General features: G+C 43.1%; 2 protein-coding genes across 5 annotated transcripts in view; one reads left to right on the top strand and one right to left on the bottom strand.

The window, feature by feature from the left end:
- PEAK1 (pseudopodium enriched atypical kinase 1) overlaps positions 1–23,163 on the bottom strand; it is a 111,632-nt gene extending 88,469 nt beyond the window's left edge. For both annotated transcript variants that reach the window (XM_058811044.1, XM_058811043.1), the window contains exon 1: positions 23,045–23,163. The gene's annotated coding sequence lies outside the window, so the exon portion shown is untranslated. The remainder of the gene's footprint in view (positions 1–23,044) is intronic.
- Positions 23,164–23,455: 292 nt separating this feature from the next.
- The window catches only part of HMG20A (high mobility group 20A), a 73,132-nt gene continuing 71,518 nt past the window's right edge, over positions 23,456–25,069 (top strand). For 2 of the 3 annotated variants that reach the window (XM_058811362.1, XM_058811360.1), the window contains exon 1: positions 23,473–23,754. The gene's annotated coding sequence lies outside the window, so the exon portion shown is untranslated. Of the gene's footprint in view, positions 23,755–25,069 lie in introns of all 3 variants that reach the window. The other variant, XM_058811361.1, reaches the window with a different exon arrangement.

Raw genomic sequence — 25,069 nt, 5'->3', positions numbered from 1 at the left:
AAAACATTTTTCAAAGGAAATTAGATATTCCACAGTTTTTTTTCCAGTGTTGTGCTTACACAGTGATACCACCACACAAAACAATCCAAAGTTAACAGGTTCAACAAAATTTATTTCAACTCTTTGAAGAAAAAAGGGAAAAACAGTGCAAAGTAGCTCAGGACAATTAATGCACTTCTGTGCATTGTTTTGGTCATAAAAATGACACTTCTCACTTAAAAACTGTTCATCCACCTTTTCCAAACATGAACAGACTTGTATTTCCACCATAAATCTAATCTTTCCACCCTGACACTGAAAATTTTCCACTGACCTCAAGTGCTTTTGGTTCCTCTGAGTCCCAAAAGAACAATCAGCAGCATAAAAGCTGCAGCTGAGCAGAGCCCAGATCCATTACTCTAAATGGATTGGATAACTGATCCATAACTATAAAATATTTATCTACATTTGGCATGTGGCTATCAAACACCATCAAGTTCATTAGGCAGTTTGGTGCAAGGATACATTTCTTGCAAGAATTATTCCAAGGTTTCACAAGAAGTTGGGGTGTGTTTTCAATCACCACAGCTTATTTAGAATATAATCAATCTGTAGAAAAAGAATTGGTTAATTGGCAGATCACCTAATCAAAAATTCTGACAGAATTACCTCATTAATTCCTCCCTCCTACCCACACAGAGTAAAATCACAGGAGAAAAATGCTCACAGTTGTTTAAAACTGGTCACTTCAGCTTTGTTTTGGGTTTTTTCCACCCTGAATAGAAAAATGGAAGTAATTTTCTTAGATTGGCAACAGCTTGTCTCTTGAATCCACATTAATAGTTGGCTTTCAGTTTTGAAGATCCAATTTGATTAGTTCTCTGAACAAAATCCAAAAATCAGCAGCTGGTCCTTAAAGAAACTTTCTTCTTTTGGGGAGAGTTCTTGTCCCCTTTTCCCTGAGCCTCTCACAAGCAGGATGCAGTCACTGCCACACTCAGGGTTCCAGACTGGTATTTTTTATGTGGCTCTGAGGCTGGACTGAGTTATCAGAGTAAGGAACTCACTAAATCCATCCCCCAGATTAACCAAGCTGAACTTGCTGGAAAAAGACAATTTAGCACCTGGAGGCAGGTGCAAACTGAATTTCTCAATATATGGATAAAGGACAACCCATTTCTATTTATGTCTTAAAACCAAGGAAAGGAAGAAAAAGAATAGCAAGTTACCAAAATACAACTGCTGCAATACATTATATAAACAAATACCTGAAATCCTAGCCAAATTTATTTGTTAATATGTGAATGTATTTGACACATCAGAATGAAATCACTAAATAATCCTGCCAAAATGTTCTGGAAACAAAACTCCTTCTATGAGAACCTGGTGGAAAAGCAGACAGCCTTTTTATTCTGCTTTTCATTAACATGCAAGCCCAACAAGATCAACCAGATACTGCAACAAGTTACAGCCTCACTTGTCACAATGGACCATTACCAAGGCTACAAAGATAATCAGAATCATCTGATGGACAATGCAGCCTGGGACAAAGAGTGGTTTTCAAGACAGGGATTTCAAGACACATTTCACTTTTTTTTGAAGACAGTACAGGAGAACAAGTCGAAAGTACCCCAAGAAGCAGCTTTCTAAGTTTCTAAAAACAAACACATTTTCTGTTGTATGCCTAATTCCATGAAGCTCCTAAAACTTTGAATTATTTTAAACTCCCAAAACCTGAACAAAAATTATTTTTCCAGAACTGCAGCACCACTTGCAATATACTCAGAAGACAAATTCTGCTCATTTTCCAGCATTAAAAAGCAGATGTTCTGTGCATTAACAACACTTGATTATAAGATAAATTTATCCTCTGTGCAAAGAGGAGTGAACATAATGGCTCCCTGAAGGCACAGCTTCGAGGTATGAGGGCTATTAGCTCAATTTCTTTTTCAAATGCTGCAGAGAAGGATGACAAAGCAAGCTTCCAGTTGTGATTCTCTAATCTGTCTGGTCCATGGATGCCCTGAGTCCAGATTTCCATAATAAACTCCATTACAGCACAACCCTGCCCTCACGACACACAAACTGCAATCTGTGTGGTCTACTCAGAGAATAGCTCAGGGAAAGCATTTTGGGTTGCCAATGATTATTTTTTTAAAACCTGGGATAGCAAGAGAAGGTCATTTCATTTAAAGAACCCACAGGAATCTCGTAACATTCCAAATATTTTTATTTGTGTGTGAAGATAGACATTTGTGTGGGATGTGGAGGGGAAACTTTGGGTTTATATATTAGTTTATTTGGGCACAGGACGATTGCTGGTTTCCTACCAGTGTTTTTGCTAAATTGCTTTGCTAAACTCTCTGTAGTACTGATTACCTGCTAAAATACTTAACTTGTGCAATTAATGAAACAGAAATCACAGAGCCTGCTAACTGGTCAACAGCAAAAATTATCAAAAGGGAAAGAAATCTGTGTTTGGGAGTGGGAGAACAACAAGTACCACTGGTACATTTAAATAGCAGAGATACATTGAGGGAAATATAAATGCCATCAAGCATGTAAGAGGGAGGAGGAAAACCAGGCAGAAGCATGAAGGGCAGAGGAATGAAGAGAATGAAGGGTGGTTGAGTAACAACCCATGCAGAGAGGACCATCTTGGAGAGATCTGATCTAGCTGCTACAGATTCCTCTGCAGAGCACAGACAGCCTTTACAAGAGTCCACACGACCTAAAATTCATAGCATGCTGCATCACAAAGCCCAAGTCCTACAAATAACTTTATTTTAACCACATCCTATAGGCTATGTTTAGCCCACAAATGTTTCATTGCATTTTTCAACAACCAGTTACTGGCTATACTTCCAACGTTTTTGAATAAAAGCATCAGAAATGTACACAATGTGAGAGTATGGGTAATGAATATTTACTTTTTGCGACAAGCTCGAATCTGAAAGTTGTCACCTCCCCACCCAGCTCTCCCAAATCTTGCTGCTGCTGTTCTGCAGATGTGCTGCTCCACAGGCACCTCCCCTCTCCAGGTGCTGAGCCCACAAGGTTTCCATGGCCTGCTTTCCAGCACAGCCCTCTGAACCTGTTCTCTGCACAAACGAGAGAGCAACAGATCTGGGATAAGCAGATGGAATGCAATATGGCCAAGGGGATGAAAAAAAATAAAATCTGACATAACTCATTCCTGGTGATGCTGACATCCTTCTACAAGGCCACAGGTTGAACTCATCTGCGTAAACAGCAACTCAGCCAAACAAGCACTTGACTCATGCCCATTTTTTCTGGGATCCATTTCTGGACACAGGTACATGAGTACATGGGCTAACCAAGGGACAGGACAGGAGGTGCAAGCAGCTCTTCAAAGTGGCCAAAACACTGCTCTGGTCTGAGGGCTGGGGTAACCACTAGGGATTACAGGGGAGGGATCCCAGAGCCATTCCCTTCTCTGCTGGCCCCACAGCATGCTCTGTTTCCTTTTACATGCCTCAGGATAAGCTCTTTCAGGGACAAAAAGCAACATAAATCTTTGACAAAAGTCATGGGTAAGCAGAATGAAGAATTTCATTAATTTCACTGTGTTAAATACAGATTTTGCACAGGTCCCTCTCCCTTATCATGTTCCTGGTGCCAGTGTGGCTCCCTCCTGTGTGCTGCTCCTGATGTTTGTGAGCCTCATCACTGAGCCCATCTGAATTGCAAACCTAGTGCTAAAACTCTCTTTTCCCCACTGCAGTAACTCCCTGCTGCTTTAACAAGCTGACTCCAGTTCAGTGGAGGGCCCACAGGTGCTGGTGGCAGGGGAACAAGCAGAGGCAGCTGGGGAGAGGAGGAAAGATAGGAGGAAGAACTAAGGCATTATTTTGGGATTAATTTAGGTGCTGTTTCATGCTACAGTTGGGAGAGGAAAAGGAAATAAGACCTATAAAGAGCAAAGTACTGCTGCTGGTTAATTAAGACCTAGGAGTAAACATGCCAAATGGTGTTTGCCACACAACAAACAAATGTGAATCAGAATGTGAATCAGTACAGGAGCAGAGGAGGGAATGTTTTCTCTGCTACTCAGGAAGCACTTCAATTGTTTGGGAAAGGTGTGAGTCATTAACTCTCCATGTACAAGTGAGACATCCAAAGCTATAAATACTTGACATACTTCAGGGGCCCTTTGGAATGGAAGAATGGAAATCTATACATACTTTTTCAAAATTACAGCAGCGTGAAGCCACGCATCACTTCACAGATTTTGATTTGTTGTGTTTAGGCTCTTCTGAATTGCATTACCCAAGCATGACAAGCCCTAACCTTGAAAGGCCCTGCTTTCTTGCTTCTGAGCTCTGGGTAGCTGAACAGCTCTTTGGGATAGAAGGTGAGAGGTGCACAGCAACTGATGGAATGCTGTTTTAATGCGGCACTTTTCTATGTCTCAATTGGTTGCTGATCACAGCCATTTAGCAAAATTACCTTTCTGATGGCAACCAAGAATCTCATGGCAACAGTCACATGCCATAAACACAATCCTCCCCCTCCGATTTTGCATCTGCTTGCAGGAGCTCAGCATGAAGGCAGTAAGGAAGTTTTACTGCCATCTTGCAAATTGACTTTTATGGATTCTTCAGACTGTAACACACTGAAGCTCTTCTTAATCTAACTCCTAACATAATTTATTACTTCTATAGACAGGTAAAAAGGCTGGTTGGACTTCAGCAGGGCTTTCATTCCCAGGTGAAACCCACCACAGAGGGATAATCAAGCCAAGCTGAAGGGCTTGGCTCCTGAGCTACATTTAGCCAGTCTGGCAGCCTAATGGCAAATATTAGTGTAATAATCCAAGTATAGATCCCATTCCTTCAGATCTGCAGCTTTAACATTTTTCCCTATGAACATCATTAAGCTGGGATGGTATTAAACGCCTACACAATCCTTCTAGAGAAAAATATGGTTTTTTCCTCATGATGTGTTCTTCAAAATGAGTCTTGCACTGCCTTTTACCTTGGATATCAGAGATTGCAAGAAATACTGATGGGCTGCATGTGATCACACTACAGGCACCTTCCAGAAGGGAGGCATGAAATACCCTGAGAGTCCTGGCTCACCCAGGCCCAGGCAGTCAATGCATTACTCCACTGTGACTGACAGACTCCTGGGAAAACAGATTGCACAACAGGAAGAGGGTAAAGCAGAGCTTGAGAGCTTGGACACACATGAGAGTCATTCATTTACCCCGACCCCAAATCCCAGAACAGAAACCAGAGGAACACAAAAAGAATGCTTGGCTTTATGAAGGCACATGGAAAGTATGATTTTGCAGTATCATAAATGTTTAATGACACTTTTATGCAACTAGTGATATCCTTCCTTAATTTAAATTCCTTTTAAAGTTCCATTTAAAAAACCTCTTTAGAACTATACTTCTATTTTCCCTAATTTAATTAAAGGTTATGAAAAATATTTTTATGAAGAACTTATTTTCTCCCAAACACATCCAAGTTATTTTGTTCTCAAGAGAGATTGATCAGGTGTTCTTACAAGCCAAATGATCTGTAGAACCTTTGATGAAGAGCCTTCAGAATGCAGAATTCTGACCGCCCAGCTTATGGCTGTATTTGAAGGGCTGCAGTCTGCATTTAACTGGTGCTACATCACACCCAGCTTCCTTAAGATTGGGAAACCAGTGCAGTATGAGGTGATATCCCTTCCTTTGCTAGCAAGTGCCAAGTTGTATTAAATTCCCTCACTCAGTGAAGGCTTTCAGTTCTTGAACACTTGGTATTACAGTCTTTTCACAAAGTGAGTAACTTTCTATACATTCAATAAAAACCTCCCATGTTTTAAAAACCTCCAAGTCTGAACCAAGTATTCCCACTTGCTGCTTCAGAGCAAGTAAATCAAGAAACAGGAGCTCATCATGAAAGGTTCTGCATGCCAGAGCTGCCCAGACTGCAGTGTGATAACACAGATCCTCACAAGCACAGCTGCATTATTCGGTTGATGTATTTGTGCAGACACCGTGGTAATGCTGACAATTTATGTATGAAAGACATCTAAAGAAAAATTAATTACCTTGTGCTGTGGCATTGGTGCATCTTCTCTCCTCTGTCATCTCAGGAGGGAGAAGCACTGCTCCAGCACTGAGCCCTGCCACAGCTCCCTGTGTCTGAAGGACACTGAGGCTCAAGAGCTGCTGCTCTGAAGTCACAAGCTGCATTTGCAGCACAGCTCATACACTGGCTCTCCAACATGGCAGCAATAAGAAAAACATGAGTTTGCCTCCCTTTCCACAAGTCTTAAGTAGCAGTAAGGCTTTTCAGCCTGGAATCACAAATCACTTAGCACTGTGCAATTTTAGAAGGATCCAGGGGATGCAGGTTTTCCACAGCAGGGCCCCATGGAGCCAGCCAGCAATCTGCCCTGATCTCCCTGAACATGCAGCTCTGGACTGAAATGCACAGAATGGAAAAAGCTAAACAGGCAAAGAAAGAGACACATGTATAAACACATCTATGTTTTTCAGAGAAATCTCTCCTGGAAGTGTCAGTCAAATGGAGGGATCACACCAAAGTGGTTCTTCCCAAAGGACTGCAGGGAAGCAGCCCAGAGGTCCCTTGTGGGGTCCCTCAGCAGAGGTTCTGTCCCCAGGGGGGCACAGCCAGCTGCTGCTCCCTAAGGAGGGGGGATGACACATTCTGCCACTGCACATACACATTCTTTTCTCACATAACCAGACATCTGAAGAATGGAAAAAAACCCACCTCATTTGTGAGTGGGCTGAAGGTACCAGTCAAGAAGTAAAAAGTTGCTCTTGTCAGATGGAGTGATTGATCAAGCTGCTGTCTCTCAGCAAGGATATGGAGAATGCCTGTGCAAGCTCACTGCAGTGCAAAGGAAAACAACTTAGATTTAAGATGTTTCAATCTCTAAGTAAACAAATCGACCTCACTTTGCACTGAAATGAAGCAGGAGGTGTTACAGCTCTGTCCTGCACTGTGGAGCAGCAGCAGTAACCTGTAGCTGAGGGATGACTGCCAGGTGAGGGACAATGTCCCCTTATGGATTCCAACTTGACCTAGAAAGAATTTATCAGTCTGCATCAACAGAGCACTGACAGAACTGCAGGAACACAGCTGGCAGGCCTAAGGACTCCATCAGTTTCTGAATCAAAAATAAAATTATCAATGTACAAAATGCTCTGAAAAAATCTTTGTTAACAAATTAATTTTTTTTTTTTGGTAAGCACATAGCCTCATTTTCAGACAGAGTAGTGGCAATGAGACACACACAACGGTCAGCAGAACTCCACAAGAAATATTTTGGGAACACATCAGTGTTCCAGGCTCTCAGCTCTGCCCATTCCATTTTCTCTTTGATGTCAGTAAGTTATTCATCTTATTAGTTCAAGCTTGAGCTTTTGATCAAACTTTTGTAGTACATAATTTGGAAATGAGTTTCTTAGAGGGACAAGAGCTGTCAAATCAGATTGACCCAAACAAAGCACTAACAGCTTAGGACAAGTCAGAGCCAAAGCTGGAATTTCAGAGCATACGTGCAAGTTATTATTTTCTAAAAACCACAGTGTTGACATTACAAGGGAAGAAAAGAGAGGAAAGATCCTATCTCCTGAGCCCTTGATCAAATTACTTCATAATTCACCCACTAACCCTATCCCCTGGTTCCCATAACAGACAGCAATCTGAGACAGAACAAGCCTGTGGATTTTGGAGCATTAAGGGAGAGAAGGGAACAAACTACAGTGCTGCAGCTGAATCTCCTGAGGATGTAGAAGCACTCCGAGCTACTTTACATGGCAGAATAATTTTACAGAACCTTGCAGATATAAAATATGGGGACAACTTGAAATTTGCCACAGTCCATGTGCGTGACATAAAAACTAGGAGCCCAGAACTATATACAGTGTCTGCAGTTTCCTATGGCTTCTTTCAGCAAACTTTTTTCAAAGTAACTGTCAAAGATATTAGATTCCAGTATTTCGAAGATGGTATCTACTAGTTCTTAATTTACCCCAGCCTCTTATCTTTGAAGCAATTGAGTTTCTGTCTCAGTGCCTAATTTCCATTTTACACATCCTATAATTGTGTTTGTCCTTTTGTCCTTTAAAGTTGACTTCTAAAGATTCCCATCATTAACACATCTACCAGGAACAAACAACTTGCTCTCTGTGTTCTTTGGTTGAGATCTAATTATTAAAGTTATAATTATTTCTCCTTACAGATTTTAATAAGTTGGAACTGGCTTTAAATTGTTCTTTTACTGAAAGCTGTGGGCTTGGACATTTCTTTCTTTAGGAAGGGATGTGTGCTTTGCAGAAGTTTCAGATCCTTAACCTGTAAATTAACTTGTTGCATGAGTTACTGTTCACTTGGCCTTCTATCAAGTCCTGGCTATTTTCAATCATATTTAGTTTCCCTCTGCATATTTAGGAACTGGTCAGCCCAGAAATTTTATGCAGTGTTTCTAGAATTCCTTACTAAGATTTTTAAACATTTTACCTATTTTCTCTTTTCTTCAGTATCTACTTTCTTAATGGGTAATGCATGAACTTTATCTTTTTAGAATATGGACACGCTAACACTTTTAAACATGCAAACCCAAAAGCTGGCAAGCCCTCTCCCAGATGAAAAACCCCCATGAAAAATAACTCACAACATTGAGCTATGCTTATTTCATGACACAGACTCTTTTCTATACAGGAAAGTATAAATAGTGTCCACAGCTGTGCAATTTATCCTCAGCCATTAAATGTCTCCACAGTCTTACAATTCCTAAAAGTGTCTGCACTGCCTACAAATGAGCTGCATTAATATAAACAGCATGTGAATGTCCAGAGAGCCTATAAAACAAAAGCCCTAGGAACAGACCTTAACTAAAAAGTGCCATTCTCGGATTTAAAAAATAAGAGCTTGTAACTGTTTCACTGTTGATCAATTTGCCAAAGAACCCTTTCCAATGTTTTGATCCCACAATTTTGAATCCCTGGGTTAGATACCTGGAGGGAAAACCAGAGCTGGTTTGAGAAGCGTGGAGCCAGCCTGCATCATGCCCAGGTGCTGGGGTAGCAGAACTGCCTGGCTTCACCAAAATCCAGCTCCTCCAGACAGAGGGGATGAAATAACTGGCACAGACTGACAGATCCAAACAAGGGATCACTAACAGGCATGCACAGGAAACACAACTCCTGATTCATTGGCTCAGGTCCTAAACAAACACGCTCATGGTATAGATATATACTGCTATAAATCCAGCACTGTTCACTTACAGTGTACAGCTTATTTTAGTCTCACTTATTCTTCTGCAAAGTGCTGTATCTTATCTCCATTTTAAGAATGAGCAAGTTTCTTAACCTCTTTGTCTCAGTTTCCAAGGCTACAAGTGAGGCATGACAAAGGCAGGAAGAAAACCCAGATATTTTTTGGCTCTCAGTTTTTTCTTTTTTTCTTGCTGCTCAGTCATCTTCTCTTCCTAAACTCTGGGATTTAGTTATTTTAGCATAGATATTATTCTATGTTCAGCCTGTGTTCTTGGTGATTCTAATCAGTTTTTCTCTCTGCAAATCTGGCCAATTGTTTGGTGACTAAATTTGATCACTTCTTGTTTTATGCATAGAAATAATCAAGGAAACAATACCCTGACCAGCACTAGCAGAGGAAGACACATTCCTACAAAATAAAGTTAAACCAAGCTATTTTTTAAAGGTATGCAAATGACGTGAGAGAAGACAGGAAACCACATTTAAAGTGTAAATCAAATCCATTCTTTTGTAAAATTTCTGGAAAAGCTTTGAAAAATGGCTTTTTCTGCTTTTCTCTCCCAGAATTTCTTTGTTCCTTACAAAAGGAAAAACAAAGCAACAGGAAAATGAAGTGATGTTCCTCCTCTGGCAGAGAAGCTATGGAGTCTCCTCCCCCTTCCAAAGGGGATCACAGTTTGCCAGCTTTGGCAGCCACTGCAGCATTTAAAATAGAAATGAATCCCAAAATGTGATTTGGCAAAGCCCCGCTGCAATATTCACTAAGTCTGTTTTCCCTCTCTTCCACTTCCTTTCTCCCACTCCAATAACATGGAGAGATGGCTGCAGCACCTCAGGGCTGAGAGGCACCCGCGGCTGACCCCCAGAGCAGAGCCCCATGAACTTTAGCACACATGGAACACAGGGATCACACAGAGCAGCTCCTTGTATGGCCACAGCCCCGAGCCTGGGACACGGCCAGCAGCTGCTCTGGCTCTGACACAGCTCCAGCTCCAGGGGAGGCAGCCCTGTGCCTCCCAGACCTGACAGCATCACTTCCTCTGGCACTGGGAAAGAGCCAACAACACCAAATTCTGCAACAGGTTCCAGCAATTTTCCAACAGGACTGTGATTTTCGTAACGCTTTTGTTTTCACCTACACTGAGGTGAGTCCTACAAGCCAGAACACACACAGTATTTTAGAGATATGCTGTGTTGAAAGAAAGAATAAAGAAAACACAAATGCAAAAGATGAGAGATGAATCAAAGATGTGAACCCTTCAGAGGGATTTCCAAACCCACTGCCAGAGTGAAGAATGCTGGCTGGAGTCAGCATGCAAGAACCTTCACTCAAAACAATTGCTTTGGAAAAGAATGACTTCATAAGAGACACCCTGGGCACTGGGTGGGACAATAAGGCAGTTGTCACAGATGCTTGCAGCAACAGCAGAAAGCATGTGTGATTAACAGAGGCACTGAGCTCCAGGTGAAGGAGCCACGACAGCCCAGCTTTAGAGAACTGTCTTCAACAAGAGGAGCAGATTGTGTGGCATCCATAACCACTGCTTCACTGGGCTTTCAAACTACTGACTTCTCTCTGACTAGGATGTGTGGTATATCAATTAATCCATCTCATTCATTCACAGAAAAAAAGCTATTAAGTATCTGAACCCACAGAATGTTAGCTTTAGCATGCAAGCAGCCAGCCAGCTGACTCATTCATACCATGGTTTCAATTTGAAAGGTGGGCAAAATGTCTCCAATATATTTATGCAATAGCAATAATACCAAAGTAATTCTGTTCAGGATCTTGTGACAAACCTCCAGAAAGTGTCAGGACTAAAACTCTCTCATTCCAATTGTAAAGAAACTTTCCAAGCATCAACATTTTGTCTTCTGTATGTTTTAAGCTTTAGAATTTTTATAATCACATCCCAAAGCCTGAGTCATTTCTACTTTGCCATCAATGAAACTGTTCAAAGGCAGCAGCAGGAAGACTCAAAGATTGATTTCACAGATCATTGGTCCAGGCAGTGTTTGTAAACTGCTGACCCCAACCATGGAGAATTGCTAGGGCCTTGCAGATTGAAGGGAGACTTTCAGTTTAAAACTGATTTGAAACCTGAGGTTAGCCTGTCAGTTTTTCCTAAAAAAAAAACCCCAAACTTTTAAAGGAGTTCATTCTAAATGAGTCATATTAGCCCACACAAGTAAATCAGCACATTGTTCTGATTTCCCCTCCCTAAAATGCATCGTGTCCTCAGCACAATGCTACTGCACAAATAACTCGGGACTTGCCAAAAGCTTCCACCAAGCTTTAATTACAGCAGTCCTATTTTGTACATTGTCAAATCAAACAAGAACTAAATCAGCCTGCTAAAAACCAGCCAGTACTTCAAAATCTCCAATGAAGATTAAGAAGTAAATCTCTGCAATAAAGCATTAGCCAGCCCAGAAAGATCCTCCTTTTCTTGCTTCAAGATAAGACTCTGGTACACATGTGAAATCTGCCGTGCAAAAGAAATGGCACAGCATTAATTAATTGCAACAAATTATTTTAATGCAGGTCATTGCTACTAAATGTTTCAGACAACTTAACTGAATTTCCACTTTGCCTTTTTCGCTGCTCTTTCCAACTGATTTAGCTCCACAAGTGATAATGTTTGCATTGTCAAAGTTTTTGTCACTGTCAGCATTTTGTTGAGAACACTATGCCCCATTTCAGATTTCAGTATATTTTCCAGAAGAGTTAAAGAAATAGAGGGAACATGTCATTCTGCCAGTCATTCTCATCTTATTAAGCTTTTGTCATGGCCTGACAATACCAAAAGACTTGAATGCATTTTACTGTTTTGCAAGCAGACTGCTTTCTCTCTTGTCATAAATGATGGAAAATGTGATCCTGGGGTCAACAAGGGAAATTGTAAAAATGAGGCTTCCTTACTTAAAAGTATTTATTCAGTCTCTGACTTGGAGTTTAAAGGCAGGATCTTTCATGCTCTAAAAATAGCAAAAATCTGTTTTAATCCAAAATTTCAATTTTTGGATGGGAAAAGAGCACCTAGATTAAATAATCTGAAAACTGAGCAACAAACCAAGCATCATCCCAGTTTCCAAGTCTCTCCAATTGCTGAACAATAGAGAAATTAATTCCCAAGATGACTCCCAAATCACATATTAAGTATTCAGCCACAAGCAAAGCAAATCCCCATCAGCAGGCTGGACTGCAAGCTTCTGATATGCAAGGCAGCTCTTGTAGCTCCCAGAGAGAAATATTTAACTGGCAAAATGTGTGCTTGCTCTGAACTGACTGTAACACATGACCTGGCATGAGCTTTGACAGCAAGTTATTCAAGAAAGATGACAATACAACAGAGTTACAAAAACAAAATACAGCAGTGCTAGGAGAAGCCTTTGGAAACACAACTTGTGATGTAAAGCCATAAATCTTTAACATTTGAACTAAAGACTTGAAGCTTTTAGAAGCAGCAGCCTCACTGCTAAGGTTAGAAGACATTCCCATACTCTATTATGGCAACTAAATAAATATTTACCATGGCTCTTTTCAAAAGGCTGGGTTAGCAAACTGAGCAAGACCATGAGAGTGCTCTGGGTCCTCTTTTAAACACTAGAATAATTGACTTGAGGCAAGCCAAGCTTTTAGCTCTCTTATTTGTAAAATCAGTAAATTATGGAGTTCTGGGTTTTGAGAAGAGCTGACTTAAAAAGCCATTTCACTCTGCTGCCTCCCTGCTCCCAGCACACAGGCAGCTGGGATGCTCATTAGAAATCTCCTCAACAGCATTTTAAAGGAAAAAAAAACTTCAGCAAACCAAAGTCCCAGCAAATTTCTGGAAAGATGAGCACTTCAGTCACACTCTCCAGAAAGTGAAATGTTTTTACATCACCCCTATTGTACTACTCTGAAGATAAAAATGGGCTCTTCCCAAAACATGAATATAGCAGAAGACCCAACACCACTTCCTAAGCCAGCATTAATAGTCACTTCAAACAAATATATATGCAAGATATACATATCCAAATCCAGATAAATCTGAGCAAAGACACACACCATGCTCAGGATGAAAACAAGAAATATCTTCTCTTTGAATGAAAGTCTGTACAACATTTTGATTTTGAGATATAAATATTTTTAAGCTGTACATTTCAGAGCAACATAGTTAAGGATGATCACATTTGTCCAAATCTTCATGGCCAAAGATATTTACAGAGAGGCCTCTTGAACTATTGACAGAAAATTTAGAGCTTAACTTCCACAAACACTAAAATGGATCAGTCAATAACTCTAAACTTATTTGTATAAATAAGATATGAAATCACAGAAGGTGGTGCACAGAAACGCCAGAACTGACTGGTCTGCAGAGCCAAAGAGCAAAATAAGCCACAGCACCTAAAATTGTTTCTTCAATTCAGGCACTTCTTTTTTCTCCACCCAAAAGACATACTCTCTTTTCCAAGTGACTGCCCTTTTGTCAGATTCCAGAGCAGACCCTTCAGCCCTGAGTTTGCTTTGTCCACCAGCCCTTAATTATGAGGTGAAAGAATAAATAAAGCAGAGAAGATGAGTAATTTGAATACAAGTTCCAAAATCTAACAGCTTCCACAGTTTGTGCCAATATTTCTTCATTAAGTCATAATTTTGTACAAAGCAAGTTCTAATGATTTTGAATTCTATAAGTGTTAAATAAAATATTTTCTACTCAAAACACCGCAGAGTTAAAGGTGCCAAACAAACTGTGGAGCATCAGAGGTGTTACAGAGCTAGAATAAAGGGAAATGTATACATTTTTACATGGCTACAAGCAGTAAATACTTTATGAACACAAAATAAAAACTTGTGGCCATGCTCCGAACTTAAAAAACTTACATGTTATGTAATAAAAAGCACAAAGCTCAAGAGAGTTGCTCATCTGAAAAATATTTAAAAAACCCTTTCAAAACAATGTATTTATTCCAGCACATCTTAGAGAGGCAGAAGAGACCATGTTCCCTCTGTGTGCACATTGTGTACAGCTCTTGCAAAGGGAATTGTTTATGCCAGGTCCCAGCACACGCTGTGAAGCAGTGCAGGCACAGGAGGGGCACCAACCAGCAAAGCAGCACCCAACAAAGAGCTGTCTTCATCACAAGACACCTTCACTTTCCTCTCTCAGTAAAAATAAAGAAGGCAGACTTGTATTTCAATATTTTTTCCTTACCTAAAGGCCAGAGTGCTGATTTTTCAGGTGGAGCACAGTTAAGTTTGAGACTGCCACCCCTTTTGTTCCCTGTATATTCTGTTCCTGAATGATGCTCTGTGCACCCAGAGCACAGCACTGAGCAGCTCCTGTGGTTTGGGGACTCCTTATCAGCCTCAGGAACGCACCTCAGGAAGACAGGACTGCCCATTCTCCTATTTTTAAGCTGTCACAATACAATTTATCTCTAGTTCATCTCTCAAATTAACAAGAAGAGTGCCTTTTGGGTGCTGTGACACCTCTCCTTTCTAAGCTCCATCACAAAGCCACTGCCAAGAAAACAACAGGAAAGTTCAAGAAAAACTTACATGTGCAGGCTGATGAGTGCAAGTGCACCCCTGAGACCACATATCCCCTCCCACGTCCCATGAAGGATCCAGGAGCTGCCCAGGCTTTGAGCTGTCCTCTGGCTGTCATTTTTCAGAACTCTGTAGCAGATAATGCAGCTGAGACAGATATTTTACCATGTGTCATGAAGTGAACATTTCTATGTCTGATACACATTTACCTTGCCTGCAGAACAATGACTCCAAGTAGTCATGGGAAAACAGTGATGGAAAAGAAACCTTGATCCATGTGGCAAAGTCAACTTTAGGAGTTGAAATCTATGGATTTTAAAATACCCTAAGTTACAGACATTTGTAAACTGGCAACTGAAAGCCAAAAAAATTACAAAAAAAACCCCAGCTCTTGCCTCATATTCACAACAGGAAAGAAACAAAGTTTTTAAATTATAACTGTTCCCATTTAATTTGAAACACCAGCTTGAATGGACAATCATCTCTCAGTCACTATCAGCAAGAGAAACCCAAGAAGCCTCATCCATCTGCTGCAGAGAGATAAAGGGTGGGACTGCGCTCCTCTACAGTGGCTACACTCATGACAAGCTTTGGTTTTTGGAAAAGCAGAGCTTACCTTGGTTTAGAAACCGATACTGATTTTCAATTATTTCACTTGTTCAGTAATTTCTTATCCATAGTTCAGATATTTGCATGCAGCACAATCACTGAGCACTGGCTGCTTATTTTTCCAATATATTTTCAAACTTCTATTGTGATTATTTGATTGGAAATGTACACCAACTCTTTTAGTCAGCAGAACACAAAAAAATTCAATGTGTTATCTGTACAATACAATTTAGTGACTATTGACTGAACTTCTAACCCCCTCAGTAAGCTGTGCTTGCTGCTGGAAGCAACAATATTCATTGTATGGATTTGTGTTTCCTCCTGTGTTCCACAGATCTCACTCTGCTTGGGTGTTTAAATACTTTTTAATGAAAGCACCCCAAGTTAGCTGCCTGTGTAGACAGACCAATATTGAACTGCAGAAACTGAACTCCAGGGGGAAAACCCAATTATGTAACATTTGATCTAGTAAATCTAATTCCCACTTATTTAAATGCTGTTGCTTTGGTATATCACCTGTTGGCTTTTATTTCTCCTAAGAATTATTAGTGTATGCATGAACTTTTCAGCTGCCCCAGGAATTGTGCAGGAATACTTCAGAAAATACCATTATTCCACAGCATTTCCATCATCCCCTCTGGGGGACTGAGCAGAACTCCCTGATAACCTGTGCTGGTTTATCTTTTCCACCATATTTCTGTACAACACTGCTTCTCACTCAGCAAATTTGGCTTCAAAAGGTCTGTCTGTTGCTATCTCCATTGTTCAGGAATAGCACTGTTGATTTACACTGATAAACAAAGATAATGTACAACCATAAGCAATGAAGTCAATTTGCAAAGGACTCAGTGGGAAAAAAGCCTCCAATGTTATCACTACCAAGTACTACAGAGAAAAATTACAGCCTTGTGGAAAAATAAAAGATGAAGGGTGAAGACTGGGCACCTTTTTTAATGCAGCACTCCTGCTGTTTACAACATTATGCAATGCAGTATGATTTGCAGTTGTGTATGTAAAGAATATATTTGCTGAATGCCCTTGTGATGCTGATGGCAATACCATCAGAAGGGAACCTGATTCAGCTTCTCTCTGAAAGCAACAATCAAACACTTCCCACACGCCAACAAGCAGAACAACAGAGAATTATGCAGAACACAGGAGAACTCACCATGACTAAAGCTCCAGTGAGGCTGAGGAATCTCCATCTAGACCACTCTGCAATCTCTCCTTCATGCTGCTGCAGGAGGCTTTTCATGGCAACTGTTACTAACAGTGTGTCTCTCCCAGCTGCTAAAAACAGGTACTTTATGTACCAGAGTGCAACACTCCTCCTGATGCACCAGTCACTGAACACCTCACTAAAAGAACCACCTTTGGAAGAGATTGCTGCTGCTCTGAGAGGATAAGTTGGGTAACTTGTAAGGAGCCATGACCCAGCACCCTGCCTGCCAACAGGCTCATGGAGCAAGATGCCAATGAGGAAATGGCAAGGGACTGCCAGAATCACAGGAAAGTGAAGTACAGGGGAAGCTCTGAGCTCTGCTTCTGCTGACATTTTCTGTCACAGGGATGCTGCCTTTGCTGCACATGAAACACTTACAAGGCAAAATTCAGAGGAGCAGGAGCCTCAGTGAGCTTTGCCCTAACATGCCTTGGTTTTCTGTGCTTCCCAAGCAAACTTCTCTGGCCAAAACCAGTGTCCTTAAACCTGAACCTGTCTCACTTCAAGGCCTGCATTAACACTTCCCAGTTTTTGTTGTTACAATTGAAATGTATGTTATTGACAACTTCATTAGCAGAGCAGGTTTGAGACTTATTGCTAATAATCTGATATTCCAAATTTAAAAAATTAAAAAAAATCACAGCATGAAAATGCAACTTTACATCTATAAATCTCTAAAAAAGTCAGCATTTTTGTGTTGGATGCGTGTTTAACACCAAGTTCAGTGAATTCTTCCACTGACTACAACATAGCACAAGCTGTTGCACAATCACAGCATGTGTAAATGATCACACTGGCAGCTCTCCTGTGCCCCCCACTCTCTACATCTTTACTGGGAGCTGTCTCCCTGCTTCTAAAACCTGAGAATGTCTACAGTTCACAGAACAGAAGTCATTAAATAAACTAGCTCCTCCAAAGATCATTCCAAATGGCAGGAGTCACACTCCTTAACCATATAGTTACAGCCTTAGAAGTCTCAGACTGGCGAATATTGTGCAACCTGTTTTTAAGGAAAACTACCCAATCTGGATGAGGAAGGCCCAGAAGGACAATTAGCAAGGTTTAAAGCAAATGGAAAAACAATTACACAACATGACTTACTCCCCCGTGGAAAACTCCTGGACTAATATTTATTCTCTCTGAGCTTGTATATATTTGCATTAAACTTCAAACTTTGTTAAAGCAACATGGATGTAATTCTGAGCCTTTACAGAGAGATTTTAATAGGATGCCAAACAGGCTAAAAGGGCACTGCAGAAGGCTACTCAGGGCTAAAACAAGGTAGAGAGAAAGGCAGAACTGGGGGGAAGAAAAAGGTGCAAAAAGACTTAACAGTTACCCAAGGCCAACTTCAGCTCCAGAGGCACTGAAATTTGCAATGTCTCTATTACCTTCACACACATGCTTCTGAATGTCCTGGCCACTTTGGGGGGAAGATTATGCATTTTTAAAACTGCTCTTCCTTCTTGCTGCACCACAGAAGCCCCAAGAAAGGACACCAACAAGTATAAAAGCAGAACAATGACACTCACTAAGAGGAAATTTGGCAGCTGAGACAACAATAAGAGCATCTGTGATATGTACAGAGACTTATGCTAAGAGGGAATATACATGAAGCCAGCATGGAAGGATGTCTATATTTGTTCATGTTTATACTGCAAGATTTAAATGTCTTTTAAATGTGTTTGAAGGCTTTTCTGACAGCAAGACCCTGGGAGCTGGAAGACTGGATATAAATATATCCATGCAGAACTTACATCTCCTGCATTACAGACTGTCTTCCTCCTCTGGGGAGCTTTGTAGGGAGGCCTGTGTAAATACAGGCATGCATCCAAGAGGGAACATTTTAGGATTGAGATCAGTTCTACAAAAACATGGAAGGTCAAACTGTGAACACTAAACAGCTTCCTACAGAACCTGTAGCCAACAATACAATAACCCAAATCTGCCTGAACACCAATAAGGTTGCTTTGGCAAATTCTGTGCTACTAGCAGTATTTTCTGAAATAGCACTAACTTTATCAAGTCAGTGATCTTACTTTTTAGCACCACACTGAACTGGCATCTCAGACAAGATGTTACTAAAACAAGTATTGCTAGAAGCCTACAATGTTTAGCCTGGCATGATTTTTATCCATTTGTTTACTGTGATTTCAAAAACTTTGCTAAAAATGTCTCCTGCAGTCCACAGTGACTGCATTAAAACAGTTGAGCATTTTTCAGCATTTATACTTAAGCACATGTAAGGCTTTTTAACTGAAATATTACTCTTAAGGAAAATATGGGATAAAGTCCACAAATGGAAAGATTTTAAAATGCCTTTCCCAGACAATATTTATATTTTTTTACACTTTATGTAGATAAAATACTTTCCCCCCCGCCCCCACTTCCCCAGAACCAAAGACTTACAAAAGGAAATCCATTACAGATTGATTACAAAACACTCCTCTAAGAGGTATGGCTGAAAACTGAGTTTGTCTTCATCCTGCACAGCAATATGTGATTACTAGGAGGAGATAAATGATGACTGAGGATCCCAGGGGTTCTGAAATCCTGTTGTTCTTGTTGTCATCTGAACAGACAAACTCAAAAACATTTGTGGTAAATCCATTTTGTAACTTGGTGAGCTAACATGATAACTTTTATAATAGCTGAATCCCAAAAGAAATTCAATTCAAAGAAGGTGACCTCAGAGTTACACCCACTGTGTAGTTTTCCTCTATCCACATTTTGCACTATCAGGCAATCTCAAATCAACCCAGTCCACTTAAAGAGATATAGGAAAAGAAATTGCTTGAGTCACTCAGCTACTTATCTATCTCAGGCAAAAGGAAAACTGGAAATTTCTTACACAGTTGATAATTTCTGCTTTTGATTTGGAAAACAGAGCCCACAGCGTTAAACCACAATTTATGGAAACTGCAGCTCAAATATTGGACAACTAGTTAGAATTATTACCAAGTAAAAACAAGCCATTTATCCTTGTCACTGATGTTGTAGAGATTCTAAAGCTGTCACATTCTCCTCAGTGTTGACTTGCTCCACTTCACCCTGCTTTAAAACAGTGAAAGTCAACTAGCAACTCTTCCTCCAGTTTGCAGCCTGTATTTTTCCACTCTAGATTTAAAACTGTATGGTAATGGAAATTCTGCATTATTGTGCTGATCCATATGAAACAATGGAATTATTTCAGCCTTAGGCCAATGTAAATCCCAGTGCAACTCCTGGTCCTCACACAGGAGCTGTGTGGGAGCACAGGAAGGTGGGAAGACTGGTAATGCCAAGCAAGGCTCTGCAGACAAGGTCCCTGCAGCAGCCTGTCCCAAGTAATGCACTCACAGAACGTGCTCCATCCACCCCTGCAGGTACCTGCATGGAGAAGCCAAAGCCTTTTCCCGTGGGTCTGGGGCTCCACAGCTCCTCCTCCAAAATCCAGGGGACTTCACATACATGGAGAGTGGAATTTCCCTCACTGGTGATTTCTGGCTGCCTCTAACAGCCAGTAAATTCTATATATGGCTGCAAATAACTTGACATTCTCTCTTTCAACTTTGCTTCAATTATTAAACAAAAACATGTTCTACAAATTATTTTTGTACTCAAAGTAGGTTAAAAACATCTGGAGGTGTTAACAGCAGAAAGATAAGAAAGTTACATTTTTAGTTCCCCTGTCAGTTGTTTCCTTTCACACCACAGGTACTCCCCAACCTTCTCGGCGCTTTCCACCAGCTCAGCACCATCTCCCCGTCAGAGGCGAGGCATTTGCATTTCAATGCGCTGCCCGTACCCGAATGTCAGCTCTGACACACCGACTGCACGGGAGGAGCAGCCCGGCAGGATTCCTCGGCAGGATTCCCGGCAGGATTCCCGGGCAGCTGCAGCAGCGCAGCGATGGGGACAGCGCGGGGCTGCCGGGGGACAGCGCGCCTCACCTCGGAGCCCACCTGGCAGTCCTTGAGGGCTCTGCTCCAGCAGCCTCACAATCCAAAAATAAAAGAGAAAGGACTATTAACACTGCCTGAAACACAACCTCATCAGAGAGCCATCAGAACAAGGAGGAAAGCTGCAGCTCCCTTCAGAGAGAAGGGCAGATAAAACACGGGCCATTAGCGGGGATGGGATAGTGCGATCCTAAACCGGGCTGAGAGGCAGCTGGAGGGAAAAGGGAGCCTAAGAGCAAAGACTAAACAGGAAAAGGAAAGGAGACACACAGGAGTGTCAATTCAGGAACAAGGTAGAGAAAACATCTCACAAGTTAACTTAGAGTAAGTTTTTCACATACGTATTTTTCCTAGCACGATACAGAACAGTATCACGAATGGTTATCACTAGCATGATACAGTAACTGTCAATATTATGACCCTTATCAATAGATTACAATACTTATCATAATATTTTACTAAATTAGTCAACATTTAGAAGTCATTTAGCCAAACAGCACCCTCCCCTTTATTTTTCTTTAAATGACTGATTCCAAGCAATTCCTTTACTTGGAAAGTAAACAGGAAATAATACATATATTAGTAAGCATGCCTGGAAATGGATTTTCTGAAAAGCTGAAAAATCAGAAACACAAATTACCCAAGACGTGGGAATGGTATTTTGTCTCTTTGCTCTCTTTCACTGAAAGAGCCATAAGACCTGCAGATACACAGGAAATGCTGTTCCTTCAAACAAACTGTATGCTCTAAAGCAGAAGGAAATGCAAAAATTGCATCCATTATGAACTGCAGCTGAGTGAGAGTGCCTACCTGCAGCCAGGCCAGGCAGCAAAGCCTGCTGGCTCCTTGTTCTGCAGCTGGCACCTCCTGCCCAGGCTCGGGAACCACCTGAGCCCCACCTGCCCCTGCTCAGGTGAGGGAAGTGCAGTTAAGCCAAAGAGATCTGTCCAAAAAGGTAATTTAGGAAATCTGTGACTGAATCATCTACATGGGATATCCTAGCAGTACGGTAAAGCCATCAGGAAATGAATACAGAAGATTAATCATGGAAAGTTACTCATGGAAAAACTGGTAATTCCTTCTTGCATAGTTCTGTGTTTCAGAGAATAAAACAAAGTTTTCCTGAAAACACACTAAGCAGTAACTCTGCCAGGAAGATGCTTCATCTGGATAAAACAACTTAGCTACTTTAGAGACACAACCTTTTAAGCCTGTATGAAGCTAGAGTAAGATCTCTAACAAGTCCAAACAACCAAATAAAATTTCCACAACTATCTGCCACTCTTGCTATACCCCTTGATTCAGACTGTCTAGAGGAGGTTGTAAGTCAAGCAAAAGTCACACAGAAGGAAGTAAATCCAGTCTGTCACAAAGGCAGTTGTTCAGCTGGCAATTTTAAGCAAGTTAAAGTAAACTTTCTAACTATAGAACCTAATTATTGGAATTCCACAAAGTCTTGGTTCCTAAAACAACTGTGTGTTCTTTCCTTCATGCCCATATATCTCCATATGTTATTTTTTGTGTAAATACCTGGGAATAAAATGTTTTAGCAGACATTAGACAGCCTTTAGGCCAGAGCAAGTAAGGGGAAAAACTTTGGAGGCACTTACAAAGCGGTTAAAGAAGAACGAGCTCTACAAAAGTAAATGGCAAAGACCTAAAGTAAACAGAAATTAGGCTATCTGAGGAGGAGCCCCTATTAAATCCGAGGTCAGAGATCCACCAGACGACATTCCCCCTTGCCCCTGTGCTCACCTCGGAGCAGCCTGGCCATTCTGCATGAGGTACCAGCTGCTCCACAAGTAGCAGACAACTGCAAAGTACTCACATCGTTTCACTCGCTGTCCCACGCGAATCCCAGCCCAGCCCCAACTTCACCCTCAATAAAAACTGCCAAACAGACCGATCCACCTACAAATTCAAAACTACCTTCGAGAGAAAGGACCGAGAGGATGGAATGCAGCTACACACGTACGCGCTAACACGTAAAGCCTTTCGAGTCAGTAATTCGTAATAATAATAAAGCAGGGTGAGAGCCCCAGCAGGAGCAGCACGCACCCGGCACCCACAGCAGCTCCGTCCCGGGCAATTCCTCGAAGGTGTCAGCGCGGCGGAGGCGCTCCCCAGCGGGGCGCGGGATGGCGCCGCACGCTCCCAGCCGCGCCGCGGGCTCGGCCAGCGCCCGGGGCTGCCGCCGAGCACCCGGGGGCCCCGCGCCGCGCCCGGGGGCGAGGGCGCCGCTCGGCCCCGTGGGGGCCCCGGCGCGGCTGCCGGCGCCAGACGGGCTCTGCGGGCGCCGCTGCGACCGGGACCGCGGCGGGGCGAGGGGAGCCGGGGGAGCCGAGGGGAGGGAGTGACGGGCAGGCGGCGGCTGCGCCCCGCCGGAGCCCTGCTCGCTGGCCCCGCTGAGGAAAGCTGACCGCCGCCGCCGCCCCCCGGCCTCCCCTCAGGGCATGAGGGGCCGTCACCCCCCTCCCGTCCCTCACCTGGCAGGGGCTCCCCAGCCCCGCGGCGCCTCCCGCGGGGAGGCGGCGGCTGCGCCCCGGATGCTCCGTGCGGGCTCAGGTTCGGGCTGGGGCTCCGTTCCCGCCGGGCCCCGGCGAGGACGCGGCTCCCGGGACGGGGCTGCGACCGCCGCGCCCGCGCGCAACAACCAACTCCGGGCGCCGCCCCCCGCGCGCGCACCGCGGCGGGAAGCCCCGCCCCTCGCTCGCTCATTGGCTGTCGGCGGCGAGCGGGCGTGGCGCCACCGCGGGGCGGTGCGTGGCCTTGGGGCGGCCAGGAGAGCCGCCGCGAGAAGACTACAACTCCCGGCGTGCACCGCGCGCGGGCCTTTAAATGCGTCCCGTCAGTTCGCGCGCGTGCGTGTGAAGAAAGCATGTGCTTCCGCCTGCGGTGGTGAAGTAGTCCCGCTGCGTGGTTTGAGTTCCAGCCCCGCGCTGGGCCGCTGAGGGGAGCGGGACGGCGAACGCCGAGTCGGGAGTGCTCCTGACTTAGCTGGGCCTTTTCCCGAGGGGCTCCTGTGGGGGAGGCGAGAGGGCCGCGCTGAGGCGGGAGCGGAGAGATCCCAGCAGGCGGGGCTGTAAGGTGGCCGTGCGCGTGCGGGAGGCGCGGCGGCTGCGCGGGCTGAGGGGACCCGGCTGAGGGGACGCGGCCACCCCCGGCGACCCCGGCCCTGGCCGAGAGCCGCCGGCAGGTCAGTAGGGACGGGCCCGCCGCCCCTCCTCGGCCGCGGCGGGCACGGAGCCGGCGGGCGGCTGCGGGTGCCGTGGCCCGCCGTGAGGGGGGCTGGGGGAGCCGCCGGGGGGTGAGGGGGAAGAACCGGATGAGGGTCTAAGTGCTTGGCTTTTGGTGTTCTCCATTATTTATCTTCCCACGGTTCCGCCAAAGCGATATTTCATGGCTCCCTTAGTTCTATTTATTAGTCCTTTCTGTAGGTCCACTTAACGTTGCCTTGTCAAGCAGGTGATTTATTATGGCGGGGGTTTCCCATACTTCTGTCCAGGTTTCCACATTCAGTTTCCCGTTCCTGGGGAACCAAGTCTCTTATTTTGAGGTGGTAGAAAGAAGCCCCGACCCTGGGGTTGGGGACACCGAGGCCTCGTGCCTTGCGAGGCGCCATTCATTCCAATCCTCTGGAAAACCAGCGCTAGGGCAAGGAGCAAGGGCAGGGGAAATAGAAGAGCTCCTGCTCTCTAGAGTAGTGGTCTCCAGCTATTCTGGCTGTCAATAAAGAACACTTTGTATCATGCGTCTCTCATGTATGTAAATTTATTGGTTTATCAGTTATCTACACGTAGTGCTGTGCGGATAGATATGTTATGAAACATACTCAGACATAGAAATTGAAAGGATAAAGACAAAAGTGAAATAGACAGTATTTTACGACATTAATTCATAAAGCTGCAGGTAATGTAGCTTTATTTGCCTTGTATGTGACCCCCTTGACCACTTTTAGAGCACATGTACGTTGTTCTGAAGTGACCATTCTTAACTTCTGAGGAGTGTAAACATAAACTGCTGATGAAAACAAAGAATTTATTTTTCATAAATTTTTTTAATCCTGGCCACATGTGTAGGGACACAACCTATTTGAAGATAGTGAAATGATAGTGAAATGCTGTTTTACCTTCTCTTGGCTTTTCACACCTGTATCATATGCCTGTTAGAAGGGGTGAGATATTCAGTATTTCTAGAACTATATCTCTTGGTGGCAGATACTGTAACTTCAGAGTTCAGGAAATTGAGGGAAGCTGGCAATTTTTTCCCCCTGTCCTTAGAAATCTGGCATGTCTTGACATAGAAGTTGAGAAGTTTGGGACAGGTCTGGTGATAAGTTTGGCTTAGAAATGGTGCCTAAAGTATTTGAGTTAGTCTTTGAAATCCTAAGTTAACTCTTATATAGGATCCCAGAAATGTTAGAAAAATGAGAGATTGTGTGATCCGACCACACTGTCCTGGTTATAAATGGATTTTTGTTCCTTTGCTTGCCCCTGGTGGGGCACACAGAG

The sequence above is a fragment of the Ammospiza caudacuta genome, chromosome 10 (genome assembly GCF_027887145.1).
Source record: "Ammospiza caudacuta isolate bAmmCau1 chromosome 10, bAmmCau1.pri, whole genome shotgun sequence".
Classification (NCBI taxonomy): domain Eukaryota; kingdom Metazoa; phylum Chordata; class Aves; order Passeriformes; family Passerellidae; genus Ammospiza; species Ammospiza caudacuta.
This window is presented reverse-complemented; position numbering and strand designations above follow the sequence as displayed.